Here is a 10,396-nt window from a genome sequence, read left to right on the forward strand (position 1 = left end):
AAAAAAAAATTCAAGAACTAACTTCTCACATCACATAATAAAAAGTAGGAAAATTTAACATTCTACCTTGATCATGGGTTCACTTTTCTAAAAATAGAGGCCATCAGTTTCTCTTTAGGATCTCTCTGGTTGCACAGGGGTTGGTCTCAACACTGTCAAGCTATCACCAGTCACTCCTGCATGAGTTCAATCCCCAGCCAGGGAACTGGCCTGTATGGCACATCAGACCTCTTCTATCTCTCCTGCTGCTCCCATTCACTGTGTATTTCAGTCTATCTGCCTGTTCTACTCCCCACTCTGTCTCTGGAGAACCCACTCACTCCTTATACCTCTGGCCTATACCCCAGTTCTTGTTTGCATGAATAAATAAAAACAAAAAATTTTTTTTAGCAGGCAAATTTGGGTGTAAGAAGAGAATGGAGAAAAACTGCAATATTTTAGTTTTATTGGATCAGATTGTCCATACATTACAACAATGTGGGTTTGTTCCTTGATTACATCCTTTAAAGAGAGCATTTACTTTGTTTCTTTTTCCTGAGACTACAGCCTGTGTCCAATACCTGACAAACAGTTAACAGGGAAAGAGTATTCACAGGGAAAAATTTGGTTCTAGTCCCTACTAGGTAAAGTAGAAAGTATTTAAAAATTGCCAGGGGAAAATAATCTGAAAATAAATAAATGAATGACATAGTATGGAAGTTCAGACTTCTCTTTTTTACCATATCTGTTCCCTGAGACTCTGGAGAGGGTCACATCTGCTGTTAATGCTTCATCATCTCACCCCTAGGCCCAGCCTCACCCCTGGGATAGATAGACTAGAGAGGAAGGGCTGCCTGGAGAATGCATATGGAAGTAGCTTTAATACTCAAGTATTAAAGTCAAGTGCAAATAGAAGCCACTTTAATAAAAATAAACTTATAAAAATCACTAGAAATTCTACCACCTCAGAGATAATAGGAGTTAAGAATTTGATACTTAAATATGTACATTTCTCCATTTATATATGCATACACGTGATTGCACACACACACACGTTCTCTTATTCTAGATCTTTTTTAAAAAAGATTTATTTTTATTTATGCATATAAGAATTGAGGTGTAGGCCAGAGGTGCCGGGAGTGAGAGGATTTATCAGAGACAGAGTGGGGAGAGAACAGGTGGATCTACTGAAATACACTGCTGAGGAGAACAGTGAGACAGGAGAGGTCTGCTGTGCCATGTGGGGTCAGTTCCCCGGCTGGAGATCGAATTCATGCTGCAGTGCCTGCCAATAACTTGATGGTGCTGAGACTTAACTCCTGTGCCACCAAGGAGGCTCCCTAGATCCTTCTCTTGCTTATCATACAATTCACACCAAAAAGGGCTTGAAATACTTTGTGGTACAAAAAATATTAATATTAAAAGAAATTATTTACTTTATTAGAGAATTAACATTTATGGAGAAAAGAGCCAACTACTTTACATACATGATGTTCAATTTCACAATGGTCTGTAATTGCCTAACAACTCTGTGTCCTGACATAGCTTCCATTTATACATGTATGTGGAATCTGAGTTTAAATAAATGGAACAAAGTCACTAAACAAAGAAAAACCAGGATGTTAACCCAGTTCTGAATGATTTGGAAGGCTTTGCTCTTTCCTCACCATGGTATGGCTTCTCATGAAGGGCAGACCCAGTCTGGTGTTAGTCTTATTTCTGAAAGGCAAAATGCTTATTTAAATGATTGAAATTTGCTCACAAATTTTCAAATATTTGAATATTTTATGAAATGTTGTAAAGCCAATGTACCTTTATTTAACATTTCTCAAAAGAGAAATCTTTTGGATGTAATTCTCAGTGTGTATATACATTTACCACAGTAGTAAATTAGAAATAATTTTTTTTAAAGATTTATTTATTTATTCATATAGAACTGGGGTACAGGCCAGAGATGCAGAGGGTGAGAGGATTCACCAGAGACAGAGCGGGCAGTAGAACAGGCAGATCATCAAGGTACACTGCTGAGGGGAGCAGCGGGGCTGAGGGGAGCAGCGGGCGGGTCAGGAGAGGTCTGACTCGCCATGTGGACTCCTCCAGGGCAGGTGGGAATCGAACTCATGCGGCAGTGGCTTAAGCTTCGTAGTGCAGTGTTTTAACCCGCTGCGCCACCAAGGAAAGCCCCACAGTAGTAAATTAGATTCATATTGGGTTTCTTCCCCTGTGCACATTCACCCCACTAATTTTTTTTTTTTCAATCAAAACTTAGGTTTTATAACAACAGGGATATTTTTCCTTGCTTTTTAAATGTTATTATTTTAATTGCGGCATCAGTGGTTTACAACACTGTAAATGATTTGGGGTATAGGTTCGTATCTCTTCAGATGTAAGTTACAGCAGCACACCCACCATCAAAACTCCCAAAATCCTCCACCACAATTCATTAGGTCTCCTCCCCCTGTTTCTCCCCGCCGTCATTCTTCCCACTATGGTAGCTCAATTCTACAGTCAAATTTCTAGGGCTTGTTTTGTTTTAGTTTTTCTGTTCCTCTTTTTTATTGCTCTATATTCCACATGAGTGAAATTGTCTGGTATTTTTCTTCTTCCTAACTCATTTCACTCAACATCCAAAGGGAGCATTTTTTTTTCTGAAGTGAAAATAACATCATTTTTAGAATGATAAAATATTACATTGTTGTTTTTTAGATTTTATAAAAATTATAAATAATAAATTTCTTGAAGCCCTACCTTTGAAAGATAAAATTGGTTAAGAATTTGATGCAAAATATGTACATGCACATATACACACATACATATTCCTTGGTTCTTTCTCTCTTTATAAATGCACATCTAGATTTTAATAAAACCTGAAAGTCTTGAATAAAAACAAGTAATGTTATGTGTTACTTGATAGCATATATCACTGCAGTCATGAATTAATGATTGACAATCATTGTTAGTATTATTAATAGTTAAGTAATTGAACTCTGAGGCTAGAATCCCTCTATTTGAATCCCAGATCTGTCATTAACCAATTCTGTAATCCTGGTCAAGTTATCCTTGCTCCTTAGTTTCTTCATCTGTAAAACAGAAACAAAGATAATGTTGACCTCAAAGACTTGGTGTGAGGAGTAAATAAATGTATCTAAAACATGTAGAACATTGCATATTCTTGAAATGTCTACCTTTGAAAGATAAAGGTGGTTAAGAATTTGAGGCAAAATACAAAGATGCTTACATGAACACATTACATACATATGAACTTATGTTGGTTTTAAGATAGTATAAAAATTATAAGTAATATCATTTGTATTATATTGCATAATATATATATAATTGTATGTATAACACATACATACAAATGTTATGAACATATATCATATATTTTCCCACTAAGCTCTGAGCAAGCAGAGACAAGATTATTACTCCACATTGTTACTACAGCCTGCTACACAGTGTGAGTTCAATATTATGTAATAATATCACAATAATATTGATTTTATCTGTAGAATGGTTGAAGAAATACCATCTATTGCTAAGGTATGTGATATTAGTAAAATAGTGAGAAAAGGCCACATTATCGAGTCAGGCAAGCAAATTCAAAATCTTGTTTCTTCCTCTTCACCATTTCAGGGGCACCTCATCTATTTTTTTAAAGATTTCATTTATGCATATAAAAACTAGGGTACAGACCTGTGAAACTGCAGCCACTGAAGCACCTCACCTATTTTGCAGAGCAGGGAGGGCAAGATAACTTATTGAACTTCTCTGAGCCTCTGATTTTCCATCTATGGAACAGAATTCATTTCTTCTTGTAACATTGTTATGTGGATTTGAGGTAATTGTGGAAATAAAGGGTAGCTTTTTTGTACAAATAATACGTTTAGTTTCCAGAGTCACTGCTTTGCATAACCCACAAGAGTGGCAGGATGTTGTGTATGAGAAACCACATGAGCAGTTCAACCTGTCCAGGACAGTATGGAGCTCTGAGGGTACCTGCAAGTGGAAGATACTTTGTAGTTCCTAAAAATTATAAAGTAGCCCTTTATCAGAATCTCAGAGGTTTGGGGTATTTGGGTCTATAAGAGCAATTTGGGGCAAATATCAACAGAGACTTTATATGCAGGTAAAATAAAGTCATGGAAATTGAGGCATAGTTATACACCCAGGTGTTGGGTTTAAGGTCAAGTCTCTTAAATTCCAAGCTCATTGTTCTCTAACACTCAATAAATACAGTTATCAGGGAAGCAGGGTGAAATAAACTCCTTGAATAAACAAGTTTGGGTCACTGTGCTCATGCTCTTTTATCATTCACTCAACATCTAGGTGGAGTTAAGGAATAGTAATTCCATTTTTCGCCCCATTTCTCTCCTGCATCCTAGAAGAGAGTGCGTTCAACTGGTATCCACAGTCAACTTGGACTTAAAGAATATAACAGAACCTTCTCTCCAATCAGATGAATAGGCTATTTGGCAATAACAAGTTGCTTCTGAGGAAAATTGAGCTTCCTGGCAGGTTTCTTGTCAGCATTACAAAACTGAAAGCTAAATTTATCTTCACTTGCACCAGCACACCCCACTGTATTGTTTGTTTGTATCTCCTATTATTGCTGCTGATGCAGGAATCAGATTCCATCCCAAAGGTTTCCCCAGGACTGTCTTATGGACGTAATTTCAAAGTGTTTGGTAGTCAAAATATCCAACCTGTGGTCTCGCTAAACTTTGGTCAGAAGGGCTTTGGCAAACCTCAGGCACTGCATTTCATTAGGGCAGGAAAGGGAAGTGGTGGCCTATAACCTCAGGGAATCTTTCCAGATGGCCCCCTCCTATTTCTTTTCTGCTCTGAGGAAGTGGCCCAGCCCAGAACAGCCTGCACATAGGAGAAACACAAAATCTAAGCAGAAGAAGCTGCTCTTACCTGGGGTCATAGTTTAGAATCACCACCAGGTTCTGCTCAAAATTTTAGTCACCCAAAGATTGGCAAAAATAAATAACCCCAAGTTAACTATAAACAGACTATCAGCTTTCCTTTTGTGAAAGAGTCCATCATCCCTGTTGGTACCAATTGCCCCAAATAAGAGAAAACATACTGCCATTGCAGCAACATGGGCTTAAGCAAGATACAAAGATGAACTTCCTGAGTCTTAGTCTTGCAGCTAACCAGAATTTTGCAGGGCTTTTATCCACACTGGCTTTTATTTTTCTGTTCCTGTAATGAAGTACAGTGCAATAAGTAAAAATATTTTCTTTTAGTATGTTTTGGTTCTTATCTACAAAACATAAGTAGATGAATTTTACTTTGATCTTGATTGAGTCAACTCTTACTGAATGCAAGCAGAAGTGGTTGTTGGGATTTATTTAGCCATGGCCACTATTTCAGGAATTCATCTGGTGATTTGGTGATGGGAAGCCCACGGGGATTACAACTGAGATGGAAAAAGACACAAAATGATGTAAAAATAAACTATTATATTATTTTTTTAAATGTGTGTGACTGAGTGTGAATAATACTACCTCCCATAAGCACTGCAGAATTTTTTTTTTTTTTTTAAAGATTTATTATTTGTGTATACAGAACTGGGGTACAGGCCAGAGGCTCAGGGGCGGCGAGAGGCTTCACCAGAGACAGAGCGGGGAACAGAACAGGCAGATCAACGAAGTACACTGCTGAGGGGAGCAGCGGGCCGGTCAGGAGAGGTCTGCCACGCCATGTGGTCACCTCCGGGGCAGGCGGGAATCGAACTCATGCGGAAGCGGCTTTTAGATTCTCAGTGCTGTGCTTTAACCCGCTGCGCCACCAGGGAGGGCCAGCACTGCAGAATTTTAGCAAAGGAATTATTTACTCCAATTTGGGGATTTATGAAGAATCTCATTTAATGAGTTGGGTCTTGCAGGATATGCTAGACTAAAAATAAATGGAGATTGGAGAAAGTGGAAGCAACCACTTAAGCAGAGATTTGGATCCAGAAAAGCAAAGAGAGTTAAAGGAATAGCAGCAAATTCCCCTAGCACCTTAGTCAAGGATCAGAGACCAATAGGTAATGGCCTGGAGATGAGTGCATGGTGTAGAGGTGGAAGGAAGTGGTGGTAGTGTATTGTCAGGTACTCCAAGAAACAGGCAGACATTCAAGAACTGTGGGAGAAACACCTATGAAGGATAAAGCGAACAAGCAGAGGTGGATAGGGAGAGCCTCAAAATGGGGTGCAAGCATGACACCTATAAAAGGAGAATGGGGAGGAAAGAGAGATGGGTAGGAAGGGGTCCTTGACATGGTAGCAAACTAGACAGTTTCAGCCAGGCCAGTGGGGAAATATGAAGGCAAATTTGTCCATTGGAAGGACCCCAAACCCATCAGGGCAGGTGGTATCTGAATCACAAATGCTGTCAGTCAGTGGTTAGGACCAGCCTGAAACTTGTGTGCTCAGAATATCCAGAAGGGCAGCAACTAAATTGTCAGTTAACTCTAGATCTGGATTTTCATGGCCAACATAGTTGGTCAGCATCATTGAATGATACCTGATTAAAGGAAAAATGTCTAACAATTCACTATTAAGGATGATGTTTGCTGCAAATTTTGCTGGGCATCCTTTTTCAATTTAGGAAATTCCCTCTTCAGTTTGCTATTCTAATCTTATGGTTTTTTCCCTTTAACATTTTAATATGATGATTTAGAGCTAGAGATGTTCTAATGTAAAAGCTATTCTTACATTCTAAAAATAAACCTAAACTGAGCATGAAAGTGTTTTTTCCTTCCTACTATATTTAGCTTGTTAATTCTATGTTTACCTTTTTGTACTCATGTATTTCTGAGTGAAATTGGACTGTAATTTTTCTTTCTTGCAACGTCTTTAACAGATTTTTGAATTAAGGAAATTTTGACTTAAAGAATAATTGGAAGATTGGGTCCTCCCTGGTGGCACATCAGGTTAAGGCACAGCACCTTAACCTTAACCACAACCACCTCAGCATGGGTTTGATTCCCCATCAGGGAGGTGATCTACAATGGTGTGGCAGACCTCTCCTGTCTCGCCCTCTGCTCCCCTCAGCAGTGAACTTCGTCAATCTGCCTGTTCTTCTCCCCACTCTGTCTCTGTTGTATCCTCTCACCTCCCCTGCATCTCTGGCCTATACCCCAGTTCTATATGCATAAGTGAATAAATCTTTAAAAAATATATAAGAATTGGAAAATAGTCCTTTATTTTATGGCTCTAGAAAATGTTGAATGTAGGCCCTCCCTAGTGGTGCAACAGATTAAAATACAGCACTGTGAGGCTGTCTACAGCTGCTGCAGCACAGGTTCCATCCCCAGCCAGGGAGGTGGCCCACATGGTGTGGCAGACCTCTCCTGTCTCACCCACTGCTCCCCTCAGCAGTGTATTTCAGTGTATCTGCCTGTTCTGCTCCCCATCCTGTCTCTAGTGGGTCTTCTCACTGCCTGCCCACCCCCACCCCACACACACTCACTTCTGGCCTGTGCCCCAGTTCTTGTACGCACAAATTCTTAAAAAAAAATGTTGAGTGTTTTTGGGGTCTGGGGGATTTTTTAGTAATTATCTGAACTTTATATTTACTCTGTGAGAATAATTTTAAATCCAGCTTCAGATTCTTTAATGATAATGGGAAAACATTCAGGCTATTTTTTTCAGGAGTAAATTTGGCAAATAACTTTTTCAGCAAAATTTTTTTTAATACCAGATATGTGTTCATTATGTTGTTTTAATGTTTTCTTAATTAAAAAGTTATCTACGGGCTCTCCCTGGTGGCACAACGGGTTGGCGCACTGCATTATGGGGCTCTCCAAAGCCACTGCAGCACGAGTTCAGTCCCTGGCTGGGGAGCAGACCCACATGGCGGCAGACCTCTCCTGGCCAGCCCGCTCCTCCCCTAAGCAGTCTATTTCAGTCAGTCTGCCTGTTCTGCTCCCTGCAATATCTTTAGATCTATCCTTTCTAATAGCCCTAATTTTGTATATTTTTATTATTTTCAATTTTCTTTGATCAGTTTGCCTAACTTTTGATGCTCTATTGTTCTTTGTTCCTATTTTAAGAAATGCTCTTAAATTTATTTTCTCCTTTTTATTTTCTTGTGGTTTATTCTTTCTCTAACTGTTAGAGAAGTTAGGTGTCCTAACTTAGAAGACTAGTTCTAAGAAATCTAAAGGCAAAGAAGCACCTTTATAAGCATTAAAATAATAAATGTTTTTAAACTTTTTTTTTTACTGCTTTCCACAGTTGTTTTTATTATCATTCATTAAAATAATTCAAACTTTTTTCTGAGTTTTTGAGATCTCATTTAATATTTTAAGTGTCCTGGAATTTTAAAAAATTTTTCTTTTAGTATTAACTTAAAACAAATAAAAGAGACTTTTATTTGTTATTTGAAATGACACTGCTTTACTGTTAGATATAGTAACAGTATATGTTCCACATGCAGTGGATTTGGCTGATTGTTAAGTGTTCTATATATATCCATGAAATGAAGCATAGTTTTATTTATTTATTTTTTTTTGCATGGGGGTTGCAGGTAAATATACAGTCTGATGAAAATACAAATTCTGAAATCTTCAAAGTTGGGCAGTTTAAAGATATTGCAGTGTGCAGGAACAAGCAGCAGTTTCTAATCCCTGGGCCGTAGTTTCCATCACTTCAAGGAGTCTCTTTTCTTTTTAACCTGTCCAGCCTTCTGAATTTCTCAGTAAATGGGGAACAAAAAATAACATTGTGCAATTTTTAACTTTGAGAGTTCCTCATAACAGAAAAGTTTGGAAGCTCTTCTTGTGGTTAGATGCTTTTGAAAGAAAGTTTATTCAATGACACAGAAGTGATTAGCAAAATATGCAAGTCATATGTATGTCCCACCAATAGTCCCACCAATGTGCCTTCAGCCTGTTAGCTCTAGATCTAATTGAAACTTACCACATAGTCAATAAACAAGTATTTTCAGAGGTTTACCATCACATTGAGACAGGGTGAACCAGTGTGCATCAGGATCTCTGTTAAAAATCATATTACCTAAACTAATCTCAGGTTGCTTTTATTTAAGTAGTCAGAATTGATTACTATTCTTGAGAAGGTGCCTTTTCTTAAGAAGTCTTTGATTAGGGAAGTTTTTCCCTTTCTCTTGGTCATTGTCATTTTCTCCATGAATCCAGAGTTGTTTGGATCATGTTCTTGAATACATTAATAATAAAGGAGATGTGTTCATGCAGGGGAAATATAACAAAGGAGGGACTTTCCTGCAAGATCTTCGAAAAAAAGGAATATTTGCATAAACCATATTTAACCAGAATGTTTGCTTGATGTTTTTCCTTTATGAATATTTTGTTTCACTCCCTTGACCTCCCCTCCCTGTCCCTTCACAACTAGTCAGAGGCCAAAGTGTTCACAGTGTTTCATGTTGGAATCCTCTGACCTCACCTTAACCGCCAGACCTGAATAATTACATTTGCTGCTCGTGTCGCTGCATCCGTTTCTCTCCACTCTGAAATCCTCAAACGTGTAAATCTTCCCAGAATGTTATGGTAATCTTGTCCCTGTCTTGCTCAGATTTTCCCAGAAACTACAGTATAAACTCCACAAGCTTCAGTCTGGTATTTCTTCCACACGCTGACTCTTCAGCACAGGACTCCTCCTATGTGTCTACAACCTCTGGAATATTTCTTGAAAAGTAACTTTTAAATAAATATTTAATTAGCTTGTTGAAAAGCACAATGTCTTCCCTTAGGACTCTTGTACTACTAAGCATACTTCCATGATTTGTCACTCCATGAACACTTTGAGTATCCTTTGTTCTCCAGATATAGAAGTCATTTCTGAATGTGATAAGAACAAGAGACATGACCTGTTCTCTCCGGGTCCCTTTCAAAGGTCAGTTTGGTGTGGATTGGGAAATAGACACATCCTTTTGGCCTGCCAGAAGTCCAACATTAATTTGGAAATCAAACTGACGTTGAGTAATTATTTTTACCTTTTCTCTTTTTATACCATATTTTCTTACCTACTAAACAAACACTACCTATTTGGACTGAAGTGAGCCATTTAGTATCTCTGAACCTCAGTTTTTGGAAATTTGAAACTAGAATAATTGTTGTGGCCAAGGATTCAAAACCATGAAGAGTGTAACCCAGGTGTCAGTGAGGAACTCTTCACCCCCTTAAAAGCCATTTACAGTGTTCTTAAAATGTTGATATTGTGGAATTCCAAGACCCTCTCGAACTTCTCAGAATTCCAAAGATTTTAATTCCCATGCTCACCTTAATCCTAATTTTCTTCTAGATATATTGTTTCTGCCAAAATATTTTGTTCCAACTTTGCTGTTTTGTGACTGCTCCTGTATCTGCTACTTTTCCAAAATAAGGAAGCAACCCCTTCACCTTAAATTTCTTCCAAGTCACCCAAAAAGATCTGCATTTTCAGTA

The sequence above is a fragment of the Condylura cristata genome, unplaced genomic scaffold (assembly GCF_000260355.1).
Source record: "Condylura cristata isolate star-nosed mole 26May11 unplaced genomic scaffold, ConCri1.0 scaffold00024, whole genome shotgun sequence".
Taxonomy (NCBI): Eukaryota; Metazoa; Chordata; class Mammalia; order Eulipotyphla; family Talpidae; genus Condylura; species Condylura cristata.